Source organism: Ochlerotatus camptorhynchus, unplaced genomic scaffold (assembly GCF_037179485.1).
Source record: "Ochlerotatus camptorhynchus isolate MF236.1 unplaced genomic scaffold, CSIRO-AGI_Acam_v1.1 ptg000023l, whole genome shotgun sequence".
Taxonomy (NCBI): Eukaryota; Metazoa; Arthropoda; class Insecta; order Diptera; family Culicidae; genus Ochlerotatus; species Ochlerotatus camptorhynchus.
The window spans coordinates 705,113-730,902 of record NW_027040515.1 but is presented as its reverse complement, the minus strand read 5'-3'; the positions used below and the strand labels follow the sequence as shown (position 1 = coordinate 730,902).

General features: G+C 43.8%; 2 protein-coding genes across 3 annotated transcripts in view; one reads left to right on the top strand and one right to left on the bottom strand.

Moving 5' to 3' along the window:
- Window positions 1-3,946, bottom strand: part of Asap (ArfGAP domain of ASAP) — a 480,120-nt gene extending 476,174 nt beyond the window's left edge. The window contains exon 1 of the mRNA XM_065228429.1: window positions 3,937-3,946. The gene's annotated coding sequence lies outside the window, so the exon portion shown is untranslated. The remainder of the gene's footprint in view (window positions 1-3,936) is intronic.
- LOC135706715 (guanine nucleotide exchange factor DBS) overlaps window positions 1-25,790 on the top strand; it is a 435,434-nt gene that overhangs the window by 188,197 nt on the left and 221,447 nt on the right. The window lies entirely within an intron of this gene.

Sequence of the window (25,790 nt, the reverse complement as noted above, 5' to 3'; positions counted from 1 at the left end):
GTGTGGTCGTTGGTTCTGAATATGAACAAACAGGCAGATGAATTCTATTCCTACTCATTACTGTAATAAGCTTGGTGGCCCTGAAAAGAGCCGTTTTATTGCCAAAGTTGGTGATGATTTAACCTCTGAAACTGTCACTTCAAAACGTAGATGACATCCATGGCCGCTTACGCTTGGCGTGTTTAGTGTAGGTTACAGCATCACGGATCTCATTTTTCAGGAATACCTTCAGCACACCTCGTAAATCAGACCGGAGATGGCTATAAGTGTGCAAAATATTACGCAATTCCATCCTCCCTATTCGCACGCGCCCGAGGATCGGAGGCGAATGCCACTTCGACTTGTTTCGTCTACTTACTACTCTCTGACGACTGTGCTGGGGAAGCAGCATATGCATGTAGGTAATTGGTGGATTTGTTAGTTAATTCGTCGCTTTTGGACAGTGCTGGACATTTACCAATTTTTCAATATTTTCTTGTTGAAATTCAACATTCGGAAACATTTTTTCGATGCGTAGTCATGTTTCTGATCGATTGGTGGTAAAATTATTGAAATTGGACCAGGGACAGCTGAGTTGTTAACGTTCAAAATCTTTCTTAATTTCTTACATGTTCCATTTTCGGTTTTGACAAAGTGTACCCCCATATAGAAATTAAAGACGTAGTCCTACGTCAAAAAAGGATTAGGAAAAATGCAAACTTTTGGCATATTCAAAACCATGGACACTTGAAAATTGACAAAAAATTCTTTTCACAAAATGCAAAAATGAAGCTGAGAGTTTACTCGACACAAAAATCAGTGCTAACATTTGAAAACGGCGCAAAAGCCATTTGTAAACAAATGGTTTGTGGGCCCTTCACTCGCTACCCGAAGAACGCCCACGCAAACCAACAGCATCGTCAGGAAGGGGAAAATTTCCCCTACCCGATGTTGCTGTTGTGTCGCGTGGGTGTACTTCAAGTAGTGAGTAAAGGGCCCACAAACCATTTGTTTACAAATGGCTTTTGTGCCGTTTTCAAATGTTAGCACTGAAATGATTCCGTTGCACATCGTTTTCTTAAAAAGAGCAAGTATAGTTCGCAATCTCTCTTTACTCTTCACCGAAGGGTGACATGAAGCTACTGCAGCGTGATGGTAAAGGGTGATACGGTCAAAATTTGGTCAATATCAACTTGACGTATTTCTTTCAATTTTGCATTTAAAAAACCTGAACACGTCTCATTTTGAAGGTGTGTGTGTGTAGAATGTTGCTCCTATTTTGATTTTGGAATTCACTCTTCAGTTGTCAAAATGCCGTCCAAGCAAGAAGAGCAGAGTATCAAAATTTTGCTCGCGCATCGCGAAAATCCGAGCTACTCGCACGCAAAGTTGGCAAAATCGCTAAAAGTTGCCAAATAAACCGTTACAAATGTAATTAAAGTGTTTGGGGAACGTTTGTCGACAGCCAGGAAGTCTGGATCGGGGGGAAATCGAAAACCGGAAGCCGCTGAGACGACAAAGAGAGTTGCCGGTAGTTTCAAGCGAAACCCTAACCTCTCTCTCCGAGATGCCGCAAATAAGCTGGGTGTATCGTCTACAACCGTGCATCGAGCCAAAAAACGAGCCGGACTACCGACTTACAAGAAGGTAGTGACTCCAAATCGCGATGATAAACAAAATACGACGGCCAAAGCGCGATCCCGGAGGCTGTACACGACGATGCTGACGAAGTTTGACTGCGTGGTAATGGACGACGAAACCTACGTCAAAGCCGACTACAAGCAGCTTCCGGGACAGGAGTTTTATACGGCAAAAGGAAGGGGAAAGGTAGCAGATGTTTTCAAGCACATGAAACTGTCAAAGTTCGCAAAGAAATATCTGGTTTGGCAAGCCATATGTACCTGTGGCTTGAAAAGCAGCATTTTCATAGCTTCCGGGACTGTCAACCAAGAAATTTACGTGAAAGAGTGTTTGAATAAACGTCTGCTGCCTTTCCTGAAGAAACACGGTTGTTCCGTACTGTTTTGGCCGGATTTGGCATCTTGCCATTACGGTAAAAAGGCCATGGAGTGGTACGCCGCCAACAACTTGCAGGTGGTTCCCAAGGACAAGAACCCTCCCAACACGCCAGAGCTCCGCCCAATTGAGAAATACTGGGCTATTGTCAAGCGGAACCTAAAGAAGACCAAAAAACTGCTAAGGGCGAGCAGCAGTTCAAGGCAAACTGGCTTTCTGCGGCGAAGAAGATGGACAAGGTGGCTGTACAAAATCTGATGGCAGGGGTCAAGCGTAAGGCCCGGCAATTCGGATTTGGAAAAGCGGAAGCCTAACTGAATATTTTTCCTGAATTTTATACTAATTGAACTTGAAAAAGAAATTTAATTTGATTTTTTAAATAAACGATTTCACCGATTTACACGCGTTTTCCCTTGACCAAATTTTGACCGTATCACCCTTTAGGTTCGGGTCGCGGTCGGATGTAGAGGAACAATCAAAACTCACCACGCTTTGGTTAAAAATGTAGCTGGTGAGTTTTGTTAGCTTGATATTCGTAGCTACGATATCACGAATTTTATCATCCGCAGTTGCTTGCTTGTTGGTTTTGTCTACGAAAATCAAGCGCTCTTTATCAATGCCCAAGATCGGCGAGATTTGATTTTTTTTTAATTTTATCAACACTATTTTTAACTAATAAACAACTTTGTCGAAGTCACCAACTCTCCAGAATGATTCATTTTGAATAGCAGTATAGTACAAGTTTTGTACGATTATTTTATTACTAAAAGAAGGCGCTTTTTATTCCAAAATACACTGCTGGAGATACACGAAAAACGAAACTAACTCAGAGAGTGAGCAACTGTTACGCAGTTGAAATTGGAGAAATTTCAAAAAGCGTAGGTCACTTAGCGCATGAGTTTTAGAAATTTCTCCATACGAATAAGTAAAAGTGACTCCCTCTCTGAGTAATATTCGTTTTCAGTGTACCGTTTTGGAGTTTTTAACTGTGCCCCACTACATTGTTCTCCTGGACCACTGTGTAATATTGCAACGTCCAAATTAATTAATAACTTATCATCCTGACGTTCAATCAAAACAGTGATCTTGTGCAAAGTTGTAGCTAAGAAAATTTCCAATAAGTAGATATGACAAGTTTATCCACAAATAGTTATGGAGAAAGGACGAGGTGAACATAAAGTTCACTTTCCCCATTGCATTTCTCATATAAACACATCAAAGGGCAATGTGCAGTATGAGATCTGAACCTTATTTAGAATCTATTGCCGGATTATTTTTTTTTTGCAAAGGAGGAAACTTTCAACAAGGCCATCATGCCACCGCTTGACGACTGGGCTCACGGTCACGGTGACACGGTGTGTGGGATTCTTACCGCACTAAAACCTCCTTGGTGGACGCCTTGCCCTTTTTCCCCAGGAACCACTTGTCGTATTACTTCGGAGGGGGCCGTGCATTACGCACCTAACTTTACCTCAGCTAACTGGCGCTTCCACTTCGCTGATCGTCTCTTCAATTTGTTAGCCATTTAGCCCCCAGCGTCGCGTTCTACTCGAGGGAGAGTTCTCCCGGCTTCGGTTTTGCACTTGTGTGAGTACATTACTACTTTCTAGCTGGTCTTCTCGCCATTTTCGCTGCAGCGCTGACATGATCTGTGTTACTGCTCTGCTGACGGCGTTAAAGGTGCCCTCCTCTTGACACATTTCTTCGACGACATTCTGCGTGTTAAGGGCGAGGATCTCCTCTCGCACAGCATCAAATCTAGGACATTCGAAGACCACGTGCTCTGGTGATTCTTCCACAGAAGGGTGCTTGCTGAAGCAGCCATGACCAGACAAGAACTGCGTCAAGTGGAAGTTGACTTCTCCATGCTTCCTGTTCACCCAGGTCGAAAGAATAGGTATTAGCCTGTGTGTCCATCTACCGTTCTCTGCTGCATTCCACTACTGCTGCCACTTAGCCATTGACACCGTTCTCACCATTTTTCGAACTCCTCTGGTTTCTCTCGTCATATAGCACTCGTAGTCCTCCGCCAAGGTAATGCCGATTGGGATCATACCGGCGATAACGCATACTGCCTCCATCAAAATGGTTCTGTATGTACTCACGACTCGCATGGCCATGAGCCAATGCGTACTGCTCAGTTTCCTTTGGTTCTGCTTCGTTTTCAGCGCTTCAATCCAGGCTGGACCTCCGTACCATAGTATCGATGAGGACACACTAGCCAGAAGACGCCTCTTGCTGCTGCTGGGACCAGAATTGTTCGGCATTATTCTGGCTATTGCGTTGATGCGTACTGCTCAGTTTCCTTTGGTTCTGCTTCGTTTTCAGCGCTTCAATCCAGGCTGGACCTCCGTACCTTAGTATCGATGAGGACACACTAGCCAGAAGACGCCTCTTGCTGCTGCTGGGACCAGAATTGTTCGGCATTATTCTGGCTATTGCGTTGATGACCTTCGCCGTCTTCTCGCAAGCATATTCGATGTGGCTGTTGAAGTTTGGCCGGTCGTCGATCATCACTCCCAGATACTTCATCACGCGCTTCGAAACAATGGTGTGCTGTCCAACGGTGATTTGTTCCCGCTGCACTGCTTTGCAGTTACTGACCAACATCACTTCTGTTTTGTGGTGAGCTATCTGCAGCTTCGCTCCTTGCTTCCAGTTACCACTCGTATCTATCGCCTCGGCCGCAAGCATTTCCACTTCTTTCAGCGTCTCACCGGTTACCGTCAAGACGACATCGTCCGCAATGCCAACGATCTCAACTACTTTGGGCAGCTTGAGCGTCAACACGCCATTGTACATTCCGTTCCACAGCGTGGGACCTAGAATGGAGCCTTGTGGAACTCCCGCCGTGATTCTAAGCGATTTCTGCCCCGTGTCTTTCTCTCGTAGACCAGGACCCGGTTCTAGAAGTAACTACTTAGACTCCTGCAGAGGTAGTCTGGAACCCTCACTCTATGGGGCGCTTTGGCGATGGCCTCCCAGCTGGCGCTATTGAATGCATTCTTCGCATCAATCGCAATCACGACGCAGTATCGATTTCCTCTCCGCTTCTGTTTTCAAGCTTTCTCGGCTCTGTCAATCACTGTCCGAATTGCATCCACAGTCGATCTCGCTTTCCGGAATCCGAACTGCCTCTCCGACAACACGTGTTCACTCTCCGTGCATTTCGTCAGCCTGTTCAGGATGATCATCTCCAAGAGCTTTCCGACAGTATTCAGCAAGCATATTGGCCTATACGATGCAGGGTCCCCCGGCGGTTTTCCGGGCTTCGGCAACAGCACAAGCTTTTGTACCTTCCACCTATCAGGGAACTGACCCTCATCCATTTATGCAGCACCATCCTGAACATGTCCGGCAACGTCCGGATCGCCGCCTTCAACGCCACGTTGGGAATTCCATCTGGGCCGGGAGCTTTCTTCGTCTTCAACCCTTTCGCTGCTGCTAGGAGTTCCTCCTTGGAGACTTGTTCAACGTTGTCTCCATCTTCCTCGGCATATAGTGTAGGTGGCCAGGTCGTTGGGTCATGCTGTGGGAAAAGTCCCTCCACGAGGCTTGAAACTGTTCAGCTTGTTGGGGCACATTTCAACCGGCATCGTTGGACCTCTGATCTTTGCCATCGTGACTAGGTATGCGTTGCCCCAGGGGTTGGCATCGGCATCTCGGCGCAGCTCCTTGAAACTGTTTGACTTGCTCAGCGTTATCTTTCGTTCTAGTGCAGCCTTAGCCGCTTGCAACACCACACTGCGATCCTCTCTGTCTGCTTCAGTTCTTGCTCTCTGAGCGCGCCTTCTGGCTAGAAGACAAGTAGCACGGAGGGTGCTGATTTCCTCGTTCCACCAGTAAGCTGGACGCCGCCTGTTCGTTGGCTCCAGTTTTCTCGGCATAGTTGTGTCACATGCCCTTGCTAATGATTCGGTCAACTCGTTCGCGCTTAGGCCCAGGACGCTGCTGTCTACCCTTAGAGCTTCGATGATGAGATCCTTAGTGAATGCCTTCGTCTTGCACTTCCGCTCGCTTACTTTCGTCCTCCGGATTTCCACCGGTGTCCGTTCGCCGATACTGTACCGGATCGCCTGATGGTCACTATGGGTGTACTCCTCGCATACTCTCCAGTTCATATTTGCCATTAGCGACGTACTGCAGAAAGTGACGTCGATAATGAATTCCCTACCATCTTCGCGGAAGGTGCTGATGGTTCCTAAGTTGGCCAGACTGACGTTCAACTTTGCCAGAGCTTCCAACAGGCTATACCCTCTTGCGTTGGTACACCTGCTCCTCCAATCCACTGCCCAAGCATTGAAATCTCCTGCGATGACGACTGGTCTCCGTCCAATGAGCTCTCCGGTGAGCCCATCTCGCATCTGGTGGAACTGCTCAATTGTCCATCTCGGGGGTGCGTAGCAACTACATACATAGATTCCATTGATTTTGGCGATCACGAAACCTTCGTATGAGCCCGCCACCACTTGTTGAATGGGATACCTGCCCATGACTTGTATGGCCGCCATTCCTGCTCTATCCGCCACCCAATTACCATTATCGAGAGGGACTCGATATGGCTCTGCAATGATAGCAACGTCACACTCTGTTTCCGTTGTCGACTGCCACAACAGTTGCTGTGTTGCGGTGCAATCAGGGTTCTGCATTTTCGAAACAAAGAAAAGAAAATGAACACTCCGCAGAATCGCTTCATTTCGAGCAATATCATTTTCATGTAAGTCATCGTGTTTCTTGTTATCGAGTCACGATGAACATTCCTCTTTTCAAACATATCTGGACTATCACTTGTTTTGTTTGTCAAGTGCTTCAGTTCATTTCATTTGAAGCAAAGACTTGTTTCAATTGACGCAATGAATGACTTGAAAACTGCTTCCTTCGTTTTTTCCACTTTCACTTCAATTCGGGGCTCATTCGACTTGTCACGACCTGGCGACGCAGGTATCAAAATATAGTATCCGGATACTATCCGCACAATATCGGATGCCGACAGGGATGGCATCCGGAATATATGTAGTAATAATATATTATTTTATATTAAACGAAAATTTAATTAACGAGGCCATTCTGGAGTCCAAGATGGCAGCCATCGGGGTCAGGGAAAGTCTCAAATATCCTACAATAGGATATTTTCTTAACGGGGATGCTGCGTAGATGCTGAAAATCGATACCCGACGCCTTTTTGGAATTCAAGATAGTGGCCATTGGTTTTATGAAGTATCAGTCCCTAAGATATGGGTATTTTCGGAACGGGAACAACGCGTAGATGCCAAAAATCGATATCCGACGCTATGTTGGAATCCAATATGGCGGCCATCAGGAATCAGAAAGTGTCAACTATCCTATAATATGGGAATTCTCGGAACTGAGACGACGAGTAGATGCCGTAAATTGATATTCGACGCCATTTTGGAACCCAAGGTGGTGACCATCAAGTTTCATAAAACGTGTCAAATACCCTAAAATATGGGTATTTTCGGAACGGAGACAACGCGTGGCTGCCGAAAATCGATATCCGATGCTACACAGAAAAAAATTCTGAATTTTAACTATCACGTAAAATCTCTCTTAATTTAATTTTGAGATATAATTGGCATAAACAGCTAAATCGTTTACAAACTTGCATACAATATTGCTAATTTATGCGATATTGCGCTTAAATTTACACGAAATATCGCGTAAATTTATGCCAACTCTTGCGTTAATTTTATGTGCGCTATATCACGCAGAAATTAACATGAATTTTTTTGAACGGTGTATGTTGGACTCCATAGGATCTCAGAAAAACTTTCAAATACCCTACAGTATGGTTATTTTCAGAACAGGGAAAACACGTAGATACCAAATATCGATATCAGATACCACTTTGGAATCCAATATGGCGGCCATCAGGGTTCAGAAAGTTTCAAATATCCTACAATATAGGTATTTTCGGAATGGGGACAACGTGTGGATGCCGAAAATCGATATCCGATGCCATTTTGGAATCCAATATGGCGGCCGTCGGGTTTCACAAAAGTGTGAAATACTCTAAGATCTGGGTATTTTCGGAACGAAGACGACGCGTAGATGCTGAAAATCTATATTCGATGCCATTTGTAGGCTATTTGACACTTCTTCTGAAATCGGAAGCCACCGTCTTGAATTTCAAGACCCAAGTAGCATTTCTTGTTTTATTGCACTCTATTAGTGGTTATTGAGATCAATTTCATAAAACCGCCAATAAAATTAATAGCTCCAGCACAACCTTTTGATAACCGCTATAAGATCGTCATACAGCTTAGTGGACCACTCTTGATAAGGTTTATAAAGCATGTTTGAGAATCACAATAAATCTGTCTTAAAACCTTTTGTCAGGAAGCCTCATACTCTACAAAAGGTTCTCATAGCCTCTATAAGAGTAATATTGTATCCAAGCAGTTTTATAACGCTTTGGTGAAAATCAGTTATAAAGCCAATTTAATTTGTATTGGCTTCAAAGCAACCGCCATAAATTAGCTTGTTGTTGTTCTGTTCTGCTGAAACTTTTTTTCCAAATGGAAATCTTTAGCGGTAAAAATAGGTTTGAGTGTTGGTGTCAAGATCACCATGCAATCAGTTTTGTTTAATGGCGACATTAGTGAAAATCTTAAAGAAAATATATTACTTTTTAGAAGTTCCAAAACATATGCGCTTGAAATGTTATCGTGTATATTGAGATAATATGAGCGTTAAATAAATGCGCCTCCAAAATAATTCAAGTTACCAAAAAAGATTGTTTCAGAAATCAAATGAATTTGATGGAATCACCTTAATTTTACAGAAAATAGACCTCAATACATGAATTCATACCAATGCACACTGGAAATCATTTCGGATCTCTTATTTAGCCATTATTTTATTGAAATTTCTTGGATTTTATTCCAAGGCCAATGGCATTTTCATAATGACAATATGGCGACAAAGGACAGCAGGCAAGAAAAGCACCAAGCGCAATTTCTTAAAATGTCTAATGCTTACATTGCACACTGGGTCAGGAATGCAACCTAGTGGAGCAAAATTAATAACTCCGAAACGAAGCATTTCCGCGACTTGGTGTCTTCGGAAAAATTTCTCGTCATAATAAGGACCATCTATTGACATAAACAAATAGTTCAAAACTCTTCCGCAAAGATGGTGCCACAATCTAACTTCTTTCTCTGACGTTTTGGAGACTTGATGTCTTGGGCAATGTTGTTTATCTTGACAAAATGAACAGCTCTTTCAAAGACGTTAAATTTCCACTGTATACTGGTTCCAAGTTATATGGAGTTAAAGAAAAAAATGTCGAAAATTTGTTTTTTTTTCTGTTTCGGTTTTTTTGCTTACAGCTTTATAATGTTATATTTTTCTCTTATGCAAATACATTAAATAAATAGCTTTTGTGAAGAAACATACTGGATTAAGCTTCAAATTTCAAAGACATTGTTGAAAAAACGAGAAAAAAAACACATTACATTACATTAATATCTTCTAAAGCGCAAAAAATCGCAACCTGACATTTTCAGCAAAAATTTAGCAATACTCGATAAACAAAATATCAAAATTTGAGAGAGGTATATTTTGGTGTTTTGTAGATTTCTTCATTTTAATGGAACATTATTTTTTTCTATAACTTTTTTAATGCATTGAAATGGCGTTTTGAAGACTTGACTTGTCTATGTCAATAGATGGTCCTTATTATGACGAGAAATTTTGCCGAAGACACCAAGTCGCGGAAATGCTTCGTTTCGGAGTTATTATTTTGCTCCGCTAGGTTACATTCCTGGCCCAGTGTGCATGGGATGAAAGCACAACAGAAAAGCATAATGCATGATTTTATTACGAGAACTATTTTTTTTTATAAGAGCAATTCAAGCTGAACTTTGCATTAGGTCCTAAGTAACATTGATCGATTCTCTTCGTCGACTTTCTCTTTCGTTAATAACTTATTCACAGAACCGTTTCTTGATGTGTTTGTCGTATTGGATGCTAGATAAAAGCTTCTTTATCGATTTATGTGCTGAAAATACCTGGGAATGTCTTTGCATGACCGTGGGGATGCAAAGAGAAAGTTGACGAAGCGAATCTGTCAATATTACTTAGGACCTAATGCAATTTTCAGCTTGAATTCATTTTTTTATTTGAGGGCAAATGTATTTTCCTATTCTACGGGTGCAACCGATGAATTTTACAAACATTTAGAAAAAGTTTTGAATGGTACATTAACCTTTATGAAAAGTTATGCGTGATTTCAACCTTTTTGCCCTAGGACTGTCACCATTCCATGTATTTCGGCCAAGATTCGACCGTGTCACCCCATGTATATGCGAGCGAGAACGGAAGAATCATGGAGATTGCTGACGGTTTTCTTACGCACACTACGTCGCGTATACGTATACACGAAATGTTTTCATGCTCATGCTAACAATTTTGTTGATTTTCTTTGCGCTCCGCTTAAAAGTACCGGAAAGTTTGTATTCTTTTCTATGTTGTAAAATAAACCACCTATTTACATTTCTGACAAGTTGCAACTGAATGCTTATAATTGTTTTAAAATAACTGTTTCATGGCCAACTAGTTTTATTGCGCTTACTTATAAAGCAACAAAAGGATTTATTTTTTGGTTTTATAATGGCAATTCATATTACTTTATTGTATACTTCAAAGCAATCATAAAACCTTTCATAAGTGAAAATGGCATAAGCATCAGTTGGTTTTTTAATTAGCTTTATAGGGGTTTTGTAGATAGCTACAAGAATGTTTCATGACTTGCATTGTATATGACCGTGATAAAGCTGTAGGTAATGGTTGCAGCTGCAATAAAACCTTTATAAATTTTGAATATAGCCAAGCAGCTCTAGATTTGTTACTTGGGGATGGTGTCGGACATCAATTTCTGACTTCTAGATGTCAGCCCAATTCCAAAAAACCCACATTGATCGGTATTTGAAGTATTTCACAGTTTTTTTTTCCGAACCAAAGTCGCCATATTGGATTTTAAGATGGAGTGGCATCAATTTTTGGCATCTACGTCTCATCCCCATTCTGAAAATAACCATATTTTAGGATATTTGACACTGATTCTAAAAAAAAACCGTTTGTATGGGTATTTGATAGAATTTACAACTTTTTCTCAAATCAGAAGCCGCCTCGATTCCAAAAATACCCATATTGATGGGACGGCATCAGCATTTCCCATTTTTTCTGAAATAGGAAGCCGCCATATTCGATTTCAAAATGGCGTCGGATATCGATTACCGGTCTCTAGACGCCATCTCGATTCCAAAAATACCTAAATTGATGAGTATTTGACAGTATTTCCCACTTAATCTGAAATCACAAGCCGCCATCATGGATTTCTAAATGGCGTCGCATATCAATTTTCGACGTGTAGACTTCATACCGATTACAGAAATACCAATATTGATGTGTATTTGACTGTATTTCCACTTTTTCGTAAATCGGAAGCCGCAATCTTCGATTTCAAAATGGCGTCGGATATCGATTATCATCCTCTAAATAGACATCATCCCGATTCCAAAAATACCTTTATTGATAAGTATTTGACAGCATTTCCTATTTTTTCTTAAACTAGAAGCCGCCATCTTGGATTTCAAAATGGCTTCACATATCAATTTTCGATCTCTAGACGTCACTCCGTTTCAAAAAATACCCATATTGATGTGTAAACAAACCACCCGACAATGTTAAATTTGACATCCACGGGCACAGATCTATGCGCATACACTTAAATGAACCGAGTGAACAATCAACAAAAGTTATAAAAACTGTGCGAATTTGGATCGAATAGCTTCGCTTTAATGCAAAAGTAAGTTCATTTGACAATGAAGAAGAAATGCACACGAGTCAAGCCAAAACAAACAGCATGAACACTGATCTAAAGTGGTTCTGTTGATGTTGACGGGAATCTGCTCGAAGCGAAGACAGAATTACTTTCAATTGAAAATAATGGTTGACAGCTTCATCGTCGCTTGACGATTTTCGATTGAAAGTGACTTTGTGGGGCCCTGGTTGCAATGATTTTTCTCGCCTGGTGACTGAAGCCCATGCATTTGTAGCATCTCTCCATTTTCTTAGATACCCGAGGAATAGCTTTCAATGGGCACAATGACCACCGAACCTTGATTCGGCCTGTCTTCAGCAGCTCGTTAGCTCCGTCCGAAGAAAGTCGTATCGACGCCGTCTGCGTGCCACCATACGCCTTCCTCAACCAAATTACCATCGGTACGTCTCCCAGGTTGCATTGCACCTTCAGCGCACTTTTCAACTCGTCTTCTGTTGTGATCTCGTCCAGATCCCTGACTCCTGGGATAAGGCTCTTACGTTCGCCGTCTCGCCAAGAGATTTTTCGGCGAGCTCCTTAAAAGCTGCGCTCTTAACCGTAGGGTCCCTTTTCAACTCGAATAACATCTCGCCTATCTGGGTTCGCCTGGTTTTCACCACGTTCTCACCTAGTTGTTTCAACTCCGGATCCTCTCTCACTTTCCGGAGAAGTGCTGCGTAGGACGTTTTGTCCTTCGCCTCAACAGAGCGTCACCCTTGCTTCTCTCCCTACGAGGCCTAGGCTTCGCCTTGTTCTTCCTGTCTTCCTTCTTCTTCTCTTCCTTCTTACTCGCTTCCTTTTTCTTCTTCCTCACTTCATCTTCCTTCTGTTTTTTCTTCCTCTCCTTCTGGTTCTCGACTTTACGCCACCCACCATTTTCTCCCATCCCCTTGATGCCTTCCTCGTCGTCCCTGCGTTTTTTTGGGCTCCTCCTCATCTCCTGGCGTGTCCCTATCTCTCTTTTCAGGACGTGGATTTGTGGGTCCCTTCGGCGTCTCATGTGCTTCAGCCAGTCTTATGCTCTCCTTGACCTCCAGGAGAGTCTTTTCGGAATTTTCGGCTCTTTTTCTCCACTCTTGGAATTCCCGATCTGCCACTGTTATGCCGGATTTTATTCCAGCCACAAGTTGGAAGTTCATTGATCTTCCTCCTGACCTCCGTCATTTTGGTTTTCCCAAGCTGCAGTTCTTGAGATTCTTCACTCATAATAAGCCCCGCATGTATGCATCACCGTTATCAAATGGATTTTGGTTATACATACACACTTCCAGGATCGAAAATATTCTATTCAACCCTGGCATGTATTAAGTTTAATTTTGATATTTAATTTGTAAACAATAATTTGGACAGCTCTCACCATATTCTACTCTTCCGCCGCCGTTAATTGCTCCCTTTGGAATCCCTTGGACTTTTTCGCTAATGCTTCGTATTTCATTCCGTGTTTCACCGGCAGTTTTCTTGCGTGGACCGTCCTTAGTTGGTTCTAACATTACTCCGCCTTTTCCGGGTTTTTCTTGTTTTCTTAGAGAGATAAATCCGCACTAATTTCCGTATCTGGTTCAATGTTGACACCTTCCTCGCTGGTTGGTGGGGTTGGTTTCATGTCCACCATCTGTCACTGTATTGCCATGGTGCTCTGGGACGAGGCTCACGTCCAAAGTCGCTGGTCCACCGAGCGCTTCGTGAAATAGAAATACGAAAGGGACCAGTTTCAAGAAGTGACAGTTTCATCGCTATATTGTGACTATATGGTTACTTGGGTACTCATATGGCCGTCAGAATGGTTCATCGGTTGCGAAGTGAAGTATTTCTGAAAGTGATGCTTTAATTTCTCAAAGTTTTGATTTTATCCTAACGTTATCTCAATGTTATATCACAGACAAACAGGCACAACACATTGAACATTTTTCACTGTAAACCCTCCTATACACTGTGATGGGCAATACACTCAACAGATGGCTGTGTGTAAACGTCAAACGCAAGGGAATACCAACTTAGAAACATTTAAATTTACCGTTAAAAGCGATTTCTATAAAAACATTTTAAGAGTGTTATGTCTGCTTGTATATGATCATACCTTCACTATCGCAACTTCGGGTAATCCGCGAAAGTACTTGCATTTTTCTCAGGCACTTTTGGTCTAAATGCAACCCCTCTCTCATACTCGAAATGTGTCACGATCAAATTGGCACAACAACGCCCTATACGCTCTCTGACCGAAGCGCAGGGTTAGAATCTATTGAGTGGACCAAAATCTCTTTTTTGAACCACCCTAATAATCCATGCTTCTCATTTCCTGATTGAAGGATTGTCTTCTTACTGTAGTAAAACCTGCACTCATAGATCACCGAGCCATAGACACGCAGCTAGGAAGCGCGCTCATTTACATCTCAAAAACAATCTGCTGAAAAACGGTAGTTCTAACTGTGCTCACACATTCGCCCACCAAAAAGACGGCTGACGAAGGCTAATAATTGCACTACGATGATCCGCACCGAAAGATGGTCGGGAAAAGATCTGGGTTAATTGAAAAACTTGTAACTTGACCTGTCGGCAGGGGGAAAAAAGAACTTAAGCAACAAGATAATCGGAAGCTGCTTTCTGGACGCGGAGGCCAATTATGACGGTGAATAGATTACGTATCCAAACATCACGATCAAGCACGAGCGAAGACACGCATGCCAATTCGGTAATCGGTTCACAGGTGGGATCGGTAGCAAGTTGGGTCAATTTTGTCCGTACCGTTTTCCGACACCGGCCGTTCGTAGCTAAGATAGTGCGGATACGGATTAATCCCCCATCGCTAACCTTTCAAAGATATGGCGGAATTCGTCTGCATTAGCCAATCCGCTAGACGCAGTTTGGCCCAGTTTCTGTCGAAAAAAAAAAGTAGAGAGACATTGCAGCAAAAAACGACGAAGCTAATCGGCGGCAAAGTGGCAGCAAGGTACAACCGATCGGCGTAATCAATAGCTGGTAGGTCGGTGCTGGCTGCAGCTAGTCACAGCCTTTCAGTTGCATCTCTTTCCTCATTCGCTTCCTACGGGATGCTGGGCGGTTGTGGCGGCAAAAGAAACTAGTTACGCAATTGAATGGTTGTTTCCCATTATCGTAAAGGCAAACACACAATCGATGCTGACAGTGTAATCGATGTCAGTGGGGAGGCTGAACTACTTTTATTTATGCCGGAATGGGAGTTCGTGGTCTGTTTTCGTAGTAATTTGTACGACCCATTTAACGGAGGACCATGTTTGGCTGGAAAGCAACATGCATTCAGTAGCAATTATGAATTATTACACTTGTTTTAGTTTCGGAAAATATAGGTTAACAGTTTATGACAACGCAGAGGGAGGGGAGGGTGGAAACTGTCGACGTTGGTTGGCATAATGGCATTTGAAATGCAAAAAATACCAAAACGCGCCGAATCTAGGAATCTTGAGACTCCAACGGAAAAGTCAATCTTGAATCAAAGGAAAACGCAACCAACGTCCAAAAGCCATAATTCACGATTGAATAAACAGTAATGATATTATGAATGCTCGAAACGTTAATTGATTTTCCTTTCTTCATCGGATTCGCCACAAACCGACGCGTCGCTACCGATTGCCTGTGCGTTAAATTTTCAACAATGGGGCTCAAAAATGCAAACCTCCCTCTCAATGGGTAACGCATAGACGCTGACTTACGTCTGTACAACCCGCATGATCGATCATTTCCCACTTCGTCCATTCACACAAAACAAAACAAGGAAGCGATCGGTTTCGAATTTTCCTGCTTTTCTTTCTCTCGCTGAAAGCAAATTGTGTGATGCTGATCCTCGCCTCTCGGTGTGACTTGCCTCTGCTGAGAATGATGCAACGCGTTCAATCGATACGAACCAAAGAGTGATGCGATTTCGCATAACATTAGCTCGGACCACCTACCCCGGAGTCACTGAACGAAGCACGTCACCAACCTAACAGAAGTGGGTTTCGATTTTTCCTTGACCTACATCTTTCTGGCCCGCTACTGCGCAGGAGAACTGTAAATGCATCCGATGATGACCAAGCATGACCCAATTCTGTCCAGCTGGGGAAATTGAACTGAACCTAAAGAGTTGAACGAGAAATTAAGTGATGAACCTGTTTGTGTCTCAACACGAACAGGTGAAGCGGAAGATACAAGCCGGCGATGACGGGAACAAACGGGTTGCACTGCAGTGCAATTGTTGGAGTGTGCCATTTTCGTTCCTTCTGCGGAGATTACGTACACTGGATAGGGGGAATGCGTTATGTAAACTGTTATCTAAAGTTAAACGGGGAAATTATACGGGACGGAGGGGACGATCCGATTGCGGAATGAGCTTTAAAATAATCCTAAAGGAAATTATTATGTAGTCAAGGCTTGGGTGAAAGTGGAACATTTTGCAAACTTCCTCATACCTTGATGGTAAGTAGTAACCTTGGCTACTTTAAAATCTGCTTAGACTTTCGACAGCAGCATTATGATATGAAATTAAATTATCATTTGAATGAGAAAATGGTGTGAAAATTAAGGACAATATGGAACATGATAAACCACGTGTTGATGATGGATTTCAAAATTCCAAACACTCGGTAAACTTGGTATTCCTCCGTCTGAACGACCTTAGCCTCCTTAGCAACATTGCCGAAGATAGCAACTTTCTAGGTGGCTAGAATAAAACAGATTCAGACCTCGGCTTTTTGAACAAATATGCCGAAGACAGTAACTTTCTAACGGGTGTATTCGATAAAAATGACGCACACATAAACAACCATTAAGTTTTTAACTATTATACCAAATGATTTTTCATTTTCAGTGAAAATTGTTGGGTCCATAACGTACACATTTATTTTGTATGAATGACTGAAATGATTTTTTTTATACAGGGAAGAATCAGCTCACAGACACCTGAGAAAGTAACTCAGGGTGTGGGGTTGGGAGAATTGCACTCCCGACCCACTAAACCCTACCTGTGCCCTTGGCCCTTGACCTCCCCGGAACCGCCCGAAGGCATTACTTCGTCATTACTGTGTCAGGTGGAAGTTTACTACGGAAGTGATACGGAAGGTATCAAGTGGTAGGTCCACCTCCCCTTTTTGGTATTTTTCCACTCTGACTGCCACCTCGCAACCCGAGCAAAGTTGGTTAACAAAATGAAAGCAAATCGATATTAAAGTTTGTAGTTCCTATCATAATGAAAACTCATTTTGATTTCAATTGTCACGACATTAGCCTGTTGTAGTATTGTGCTTTCAGTATGCAGTCAAAACTTTTTAAATGAAAGCGACTTAACTTGAAGTTTTGCTGTTAACGTCTTTTTAAAAATTTAATTTAAGCTCATCTGTCGTTGAACTAACTAGTATTGTCATTCGTTACTTGCCCGGGGTGAGATTTGTGCTCAAGTCTTTCAGCGTGAGAAGTATGGATACTAACGATTTACGCCAGGCCCGTACTCAGTTAAACATTATGAATGCAAAATCAGAAATCAAATTGATTTCATTGAAAGCAAGATTAGTTTTCCGTTTGATTCAACAGTGTAAACATTTGCTTTCATTTTTGCTATGTTAACCGTTAAGTCAACCAAAATGCGATCAAGTGGAGTATTCAAAATAAGTTACATTATAACAGCAAATTTTGATTTAAATTTGATCTCCAGCTTTGCTCGGGAATCGATCCTAAGCGCGCGTTGTTGCGCGCCCCTTGACCGCTCCTCGTGTCATAGCACTCCCCATCCTCCTTAATGATGAGGCCGATTGGCATCATCCCTGCTATGACACAGACGACCTCCCTCGAAATGGTGCGATATGCACTGGCCACCCTCAAGCACATTAGCCTATGTGTGCTCTCTAGTTTCCGCCTGTGGCAGTCGGTATCCAATACCGCAGCCCACGCAAGGCCTCCGTATCTGAGGATAGATACTACGACCCCGGCGAGAAGCCTGCGCTTGCTGGCACTCACCGTCGAGCTGTTGGACATCATGCGGGATAATACCCCCACAGCCGTAGACGCTCTCTTGCAGGCGTACTCGACGTGACAGCCGAAGCTGAGCTTATCATCGAGCATAACCCCCAGGAGTTTCAGAGAGCGCACGGATCTAATTGTGCACTCGCCCGCTGTCAACGTCGCATGCTGCACCAACATACGATTGTTGACTACGACCACCTCCGTCTTGTGGTGGGCAAGCTTCAGTTTCCTGGATCTCATCCATTCCTCCACAAGTTTAACGGAGTGAGCCTCTGTCAGCTCTACCTCTTCGAGGGATTCCCCGTAGACTACCAGCGTGACAACGTCGGCAAAACCAACAATTTTCACGCCTACTGGGAATCTTATCCTCAGCACTCCATCGTACATGACGTTCCATAACACCGGGCCCAGGATGGAGCCTTGTGGCACTCCTGCGGTAACTCTAACGCATTTTTCGCCATCTTCTGTGTCATATATCAACACACGATTCTGGAAGTAGCTTTCCAGAATCTTGTACAGCCCTCCGGGGATTCAGAGTTGGTGTAGCGAGCGGGCTATCGCCCCCCAGTACGCGCTGTTAAACGCGTTCTACACGTCTAAAGTTACCACCGCGCTGTATCGAATGCCCCTTCGTTTCCGATGGACCATCTCTGCCATCTGAATGACGTCACGGATGGCGTCCACCGTAGATCTGCCCTTGCGGAACCCGTACTGGCTGCTTGACAGGCCGTCTACACCTTCGGTGTAGGCCGACAGCCTGTTGAGGATGACCCTCTCAAGTAGTTTGCCAGTGGTGTCCAGCAAACAGATGGGCCTGTATGCTGACGGGTCCACAGGGGGTTTCCCTGGCTTCGGAAGAAGCACCAGCCTCTGCCGCTTCCACGCATCTGGGAAGATGCCTTCGTCCAGACAGGTCTGAAATACAGACCTGAACATGTCTGGATTTTCGGCAACGGCCGCCCTCAGAGCCACAACCGGGATCCCATCCGGGGCCGGGGCCTTGTCCACCACCAGCGACATGGCAATGTCGATCAGTTCACTGTTTGTCACTCCGCGACTGGGATACCCCGTGGCCAGGAGTCAACGTCCCTAGGTGGAACAAGAACTCTACGATCGACGCCAGCATCGCCGGCGATCTCTCCGGGGGTGCTGCCACGCCACGGGTCTTGGCCATGACCACTTTGTAGGCATCCCCCCAGGGGTTCGTGTTAGCGCTTTGGCATAAGCTGTCGAAGCACGCGCGCTTGCGTCTGGCGATCTCTTTGTTGAGGGCCACCTTAGCCGCTCGAAGAGCGACGCGGCGTTCCTCTCGATTTTCGGCCGTACGAGCCCGTTGCATCCTCCTCCTCGCATGGAGGCAAGACGCCCTGAGGATAGCAATCGACTCGCTCCACCAGTACACCGGTCTATGGCCATGCCTGGAGTAGGCTCTCCTAGGCATGGTTGTATCGCACGCCCTTGACAGCGATGCTATCAGCTCTTCCCCCGTCAGATCGAGGGTTATTCGCTCCCGCCTCAGTGCTTCGCTGAAGACCTCTTCATCGAAGAACGACGTCCGCCAGCCTCGAGCGCAGGAGGGACTCCCTCCTGCCACTCGCCTCTCACCTTGCCCCACACTGTAGCGCATCGCCTGATGATCGCTGTGGGTGTAACCCTCATCGACCCTCCAGTGTCATGCGTATGCTTTAAAATAGCATGTAAGGGAACATTGTAAAACGGTCTACACTGATTGACGACAAATAAAAATAAATAAAAATGACGGATTCTGCACCGTTCCTTCTGTAGGTACTGACCGAACCGGTGTTGGCTAGTACAACGTTCAGTTTGGCCATTGCCTCCAGTAGGATACATCCTCTCTGGTTGGTGTGGTGGCTGCCCCACTCCACCGCCCATGCGTTAAAGTCGCCCGCAATGACCATCTGTCTTAGGCCGCCAAGTACCGCAGTGAGTCTGTCTACCATCTGCGAGAACTGCTCGATGGACCACCTTGGCGGAGCATAACAGCTACTTAGATATACTCCATTGACCCTGGCGATCACAAGCCCCTCGCTCGAGTTGGACGAGACCACCTCCAGAACAGGGAAGCTCCCCGTCGTGCATATCGCCGCCATCCCCAACCCGTCCGTGACCCAATTCCCGTTGACGTATGGGACCCGGAACGGCTCGGAGATGATTGCGACATCCACTCCCCATTCCACTGCCGATTGCCACAGCAGTTGCTGGGCAGCCGTGTAGTGGTTCAGGTTCAACTGCACTACCTCGAACATGTCTGAGCATTGCTCTTGGTCCCCGGGCAGCGCGGGCCACCTGCCATGTGGTTGGTAGGGGACTTCCCTTTCTCCACGCATATTGCGCACTTCAGCGGCTCTTGGCAACCTTGTGCCTTATGGCTCTCTGAGCCGCACCGTCTGCACAGCTTGCTTCTATCGGTGTTCTTGTAGTCACGAGCCAAGTGGCCCTGGCCGAAACACCTGAAGCAAGCCGTAGTCGGAGAACAATCCCTTCCTCAGCGTAATCGCTATTGGTGGTACCTCGATTTGGCACTGCTCCCTGAGCGCCGTGACGAGTTCGGTCGCCTCTGTCACCTCGTCCAAGTCTTTAACCTGGATGGTGATTGTCGAGCCTAGCGACTCCACCTGCACCCCATTACCAACGACCTCCTCTGCCAGCTTCTGGTAAGCCGGTCCCTGGTCTTTGGCGCCACGCTTTAGCACCAGGAGCATCTCGCCAGTACGAGTGCGCCTGATGCTCCTCACGTTGCTACCTACCCATCTCAGCAAGACGCTCGTCCGCTCTCATCTTCCTCAAAACTTCCACGTACTTCGACGCTTGCGTCTTGATGATGAGAGCCTCGCCCTTCGTCTTGTTCCAGGCTGTGCTGCTCTTCGGGGCAGCTTTTTTCGGGGGTTTCGGGGGAGCGCCCTTGTTTCCGCCCTGCTTGGAGCCGCCACTTTTCTCAATAGCGCTGTTTTCTACTTCAGACTTCTTCTGTGACTCGTCTCTTGGACGTGCCGCACCCTTTACAGGCGAGGGCCGGTCGCGCTTCTGCCGATGCGTCACGGCAAAGTGGAGGGCCTCGCTGGCCATCGTGCTGTTGCCTGCAAAGGTGAAGGAGTCCGTCTGGGTAGACTTCGGCTCCTTCTTCTCCGCCCTCTCGGCGACTTCTCGCCGCTTCTTAAGCCGCTCATGGTCATCCTGGACCTCGTTCACTGTTGCACGGAGCTGCATCAAGGCCTGCTTGAGGTCTTTCGCAATATTGTTCCGCGTACTCGTGAACTCGATGATGACATCGAGCTGTCCCGCGATAGCCAGCATCCTAGGGAGGGCCCCAAAGCCACTCATGACTTTTTTTTAACCTGGGCCTATCCATAGGTTGCTCCTCCGGCTGTCCACCGGAAAGTCGATGAAGAGAATCGATCAAAATCACTTGCACTCCTGCTTCCAAGTTTGGTTACAAGATTATAACTCTGGAGAGCATTTTGAGTGGTCGTTGGGGACGTGTATGAATATGGCGATGAGTGTGCAAAATGTTACGCAATTGCATCCTCCCTATTCGCACACGCCCGAAAATCGGAGGCGAATGCCACCTCGACTTGTTTCGTCTACTAACGGTTCTCTGATGACAGTGTTGGGGAAGCAACAATGCAACATCGACATGTTTCGTTTGAAACGAGGTCTGATGACTGTGTTGGGGAAGCAGCATATGCATTTACGTGCTTGACATTTATCACTTTTTCAATAGTTTTTTGTTGATAATCGGAAGTATTGCTATCGATGCGTAGACATATTTCTGATCGATTGGTGATAAAATTATTGAAATCGGTCCAGGGGCCGCTGAGTTATTAACCTTCAAAATCTTTCATATTTTCGTGTCATTTTCCATTTTAGGTTTTCAAGTGTACCCCCATATAGAAATCACAGACGTAGTCCTACGTCAAAGTTAGTTGCCGCAAATGGGTACCGAAGTCGTCATTTTTCCTACTTGCTTTTAACAATTTTGAAGAGATTTTCCTGAAAGCAGATCGCATATGTAAGTGTGTTGAAAGGTTCGAAATTGGCAGTTGATTTTTTTAAGTCCAAAAAACTCTTTTTTGTCAGATATAATATGCTGACGTGCATGAATTGTAATTGTTAATTTGTTTAAATGAAGCATATTTTTTTTTGTTTTATGTGAATTTAAGCGATCATACTTAACTTTTGAACAGTTCATCAAAAAGATTTTCTTTTAACATTAAAAAAAAAAACATGTGCTGAAATCTCTAGAATACCCAAAGTTGACTTTTCCCCTAGATTCTTCTCACCAAATGTCAAGCAAAAACTTCTTACGAGTACTCAATTTCATTTGCATTCGTTGCATTCATACGAAGCAATGTGAGAAGCAAACTTTAAAAGCGACTGTATCTGTATGTCCATCGCAAATAATGTCACGCAATTGATCCATTGTACATACATTCCTATTTTCGCGGCCACAACTTCAAACCTTATTCGGTCAATCTTAATAGATTTTTAATAATCACCCGCCGCAGGCAAATCCAAAAGCATTGCCTCGGCCGCACAATATGATGGCCTCGATGGCTCCGCCGCCGTCGAATGCCGTCCGTCGATCATCAATCAAAGGTGGCCTCGACTGATTACACTCGATTGCTCCAAATAAGACCCTCATTATGCATTTTATAACGAATTCGTCAACACACGGTCGTCTCACCAGATGTATGTGAGTAAATTTGTAGAGCAATTGATAGGAGTGGCCAATCTTGGCATGTTGCCTGAAGCGATGTATCTTTTAATAATATGTCTTGTTTGTTATATTCATATTTCTATTACATTGTTTTACGCTTCGTCTTCGAAGAGCTCCATTCGTCTAAAACAGTTTGATATGTTAAGCTCAACAACTCTCTTAGCCCAACTCGTCGGCATATTTTCCTTAACCGTCGTCAGTTAGGTTATAATGCTACCTTTGTGGTGGTGTTTTTTTTTTCGCCACACAGCTCGACTTGATTTATTAATTTTTAATAACGACTTAACAAGCGGAGCTACCGCTGTTAGTTGCTTCATTTTTCGCACTCTTCTCCATCATCCATCAACTCGATCATGAATCGCGCCTTTTGTTTGGGCTATTGCTCCGCCATCGTCGAAGGCAGCCAGGCTCATGCGGTCGCGAAATTTGAGCAGATCACGTACGTCAGATAAAGTTTAATAACAATTTGAAGTTTTAGCAAATCTGGCAGGTGCAGCTACCTGGGTATTGTGCTGTGGCAATGGGTGGAAAAATTGCACCAAACTGCGCATGGAACATGGAGAAGCAAGTGCAAGCCCGATTTGCCAATCGCACAATGATTGCTCAGAACAAACACCACCGACGTTCGTCGTTTTGTGTTTTAAATTGTTGCATGCCTGGTGGCAGATGTTGCATTACTGCTTCTATTATTCGGTTTTGGTTTAGTGCCTCTGTGCGAACGGATTAGCTGCGATCGAGTCGCCGTACTGTACGAAAGATTGGATTTGCACAAACTTCGGCGTAGTTGATACCTGCATACGGTATAGATGTAGGTAATTAGTTTTAATGCGAAGTGGTTGCGCGTTCAATGAATTTGAATACGATGATGGGATGGAAAGAAGCTAAGGGATTGTGTGCAGGAAAATTAGTTAAACAATACTGGGTTTTGTTGTTTTTTGCGATTAAAACTATGAATGGGCTTTCAAATGCAAATTGTAGCAATTATGACAGTTTTTTTTGCGCGCTAAAAGCAGCTGTCATTTGCAAATCAGTCTTGAAATTACTTGTTTGCAGTTTTATTTTATTTTGATACATGCTGGTAGTAATATTTTGCATACCTATTTACGTCGTAGAGACCAGAAGGAAATAACAAATTTATTGCAATTTGTGTTATTTTGTTCCACAGATTTTTGTAACTACAGTTGATACAATTTAGATCTCGGATGTAGTTGAAATAACATATAACCTTACAAAAAATCTACCGCTCGGTAGCAAAATTATAACAACTATTTTTATGGAAATATCATGTTTCTAACATAGCTTGTTACAAAATTACACATTAGAGTAAAAACCAAAGAGGGTACAAACTGGGCTTTTTTACACCAATTTCAGGGCCCCGGCACCTTTGTTCAAGATTGATTACCAGATTTAAAAAGCCAAAAGTGCTTCCACCGGGATTTGAACCCAGACGTCTGAGAATATTGGATGGAGAAGATACTCGCGCCTTTGACATCTAATCTACCTAAACACTGGTATTTTTCACTACCATCGTAAAGAACAAAAATCTGTAGCCCAGAGTTGCGCTATAGTTGCGCTAGCTCAAAAATTAACAGCAATTTATAAAATAACGAACATTTTGGATGGCTCGAGTGACACTTGCCTTTGACATAAAACACGTGTACTGAGGATTCATATTTCTAAATAAAAATCATCTATCAATGAAACAGTCATCGGTCGTCATTGAAAAGCAATGCAACTATGTTCTGTCAATCTAATTGAAGCTTTTATTCGCTCTGTTGTCTTGTGAATTTGAGCTGTAACGGCCTCTTTTCTGATTTTTATCTCTCAATCTATCAGTGTTTGGAAATCTGTCAACATGCCATTGAACTACCGTGTGTCAGGTTCGTAACTGTTCATGAATAGATATTCACAAATGAGTGAAGTGTCAGACACCTTTGCCGAATAAGAGTATTCAGTTGTGCAGCACCAAAAGAATGAACGAAACGAAGAACGATGGTTGAATACAAAAAAAAAACGATCACAACAGTTCTCCGAATGACGCGTTCAATGATTGTATACAACTTTGAACTGCACATATCTTCTCTTTGTATCTACTGCACAGATAAATACAAAGCAGTGGATGATACATAAGGAACGCAAACGTCGCACCAACTCTGGCAGTAGCAAAACGCAGCTAGGTACATAAGAAACATTCCTTCGTCCTGCGGTACCTTACTAGCGAATAAGGGAAGAAATAGGGGTAAGAGGGGCATAGTTAACAGGTGGTGCATAGTGAGCATCCCGTACACCAGCTTGGACTTCCGGCCGTTCGGAACAAATTGGTTGGTGGTAGGATCAATATCATAATGATATTGAACCTACTACCTGGTGATTTGTTTCATGCAGCTGGAGATCCAGAGGCAAACTGCGGGATGCTCACTATGTCCCACCTGTTCACTTTGCCCCTCCTCCCCCTAATCGAAGAAATGGAACGCGGGTATGTTAGTTACTTATATTTATTATGAACACGAAAAAAAAAAATTAAATGAATGGAACTAAATTTATATACAGTCAATAAAACTCTGATAAACTCTGATTTTAGTTATATGTAGAGATAACTTCCTAGTGTCTTCGGGGAAATTGTTAATTCGACAGTGAGCATGCATAAGGGCGAATACGCGATGATCGATTCTCTTCATCGATTTTCTCTTTGCATTGCTACAGCTAAGCGAAACAATTTTCAAGAAATTTGTTCAATTCAGAGTTGTAACAGGTTGTATTGGCTATCAAAAGCAACAGCAAACGCACCGAGAAACGTTAAATCTAGCGAGTTATTAACAAAAGAGAAAATCGACGAAGAGAATCGATCATCGCGTATAGGCCCTTATGCATGCTCACTGTCGAATTGTTCTCATTTTGGTACAATGTGTCTTCCAGTGGGACACAGAATCGTCCTCTGTACGAACCGGAACATCCGTAAAAGTGGTAAATTCATGAAATTGGAGTTGTTAGACGTCTAATAAATTCCCTAGCCCCATGTTTAGATTTCATTGTATTGATTTACAACATTGCTGAATAAAGGTGAATACAGTCAGCATAATAGCTCTTATACCACTATGCATCCATGTTGTAATCACATTATTTGTAAACCCTAATAAACAAATACCATAAACGAACTGTATCCCGGATGGGTTAACTATCCTACAAATGGTTTGGATGATACCCCGAACACGTCGTTAAGCTCTCTTTATGGTTATTTTTATTAGG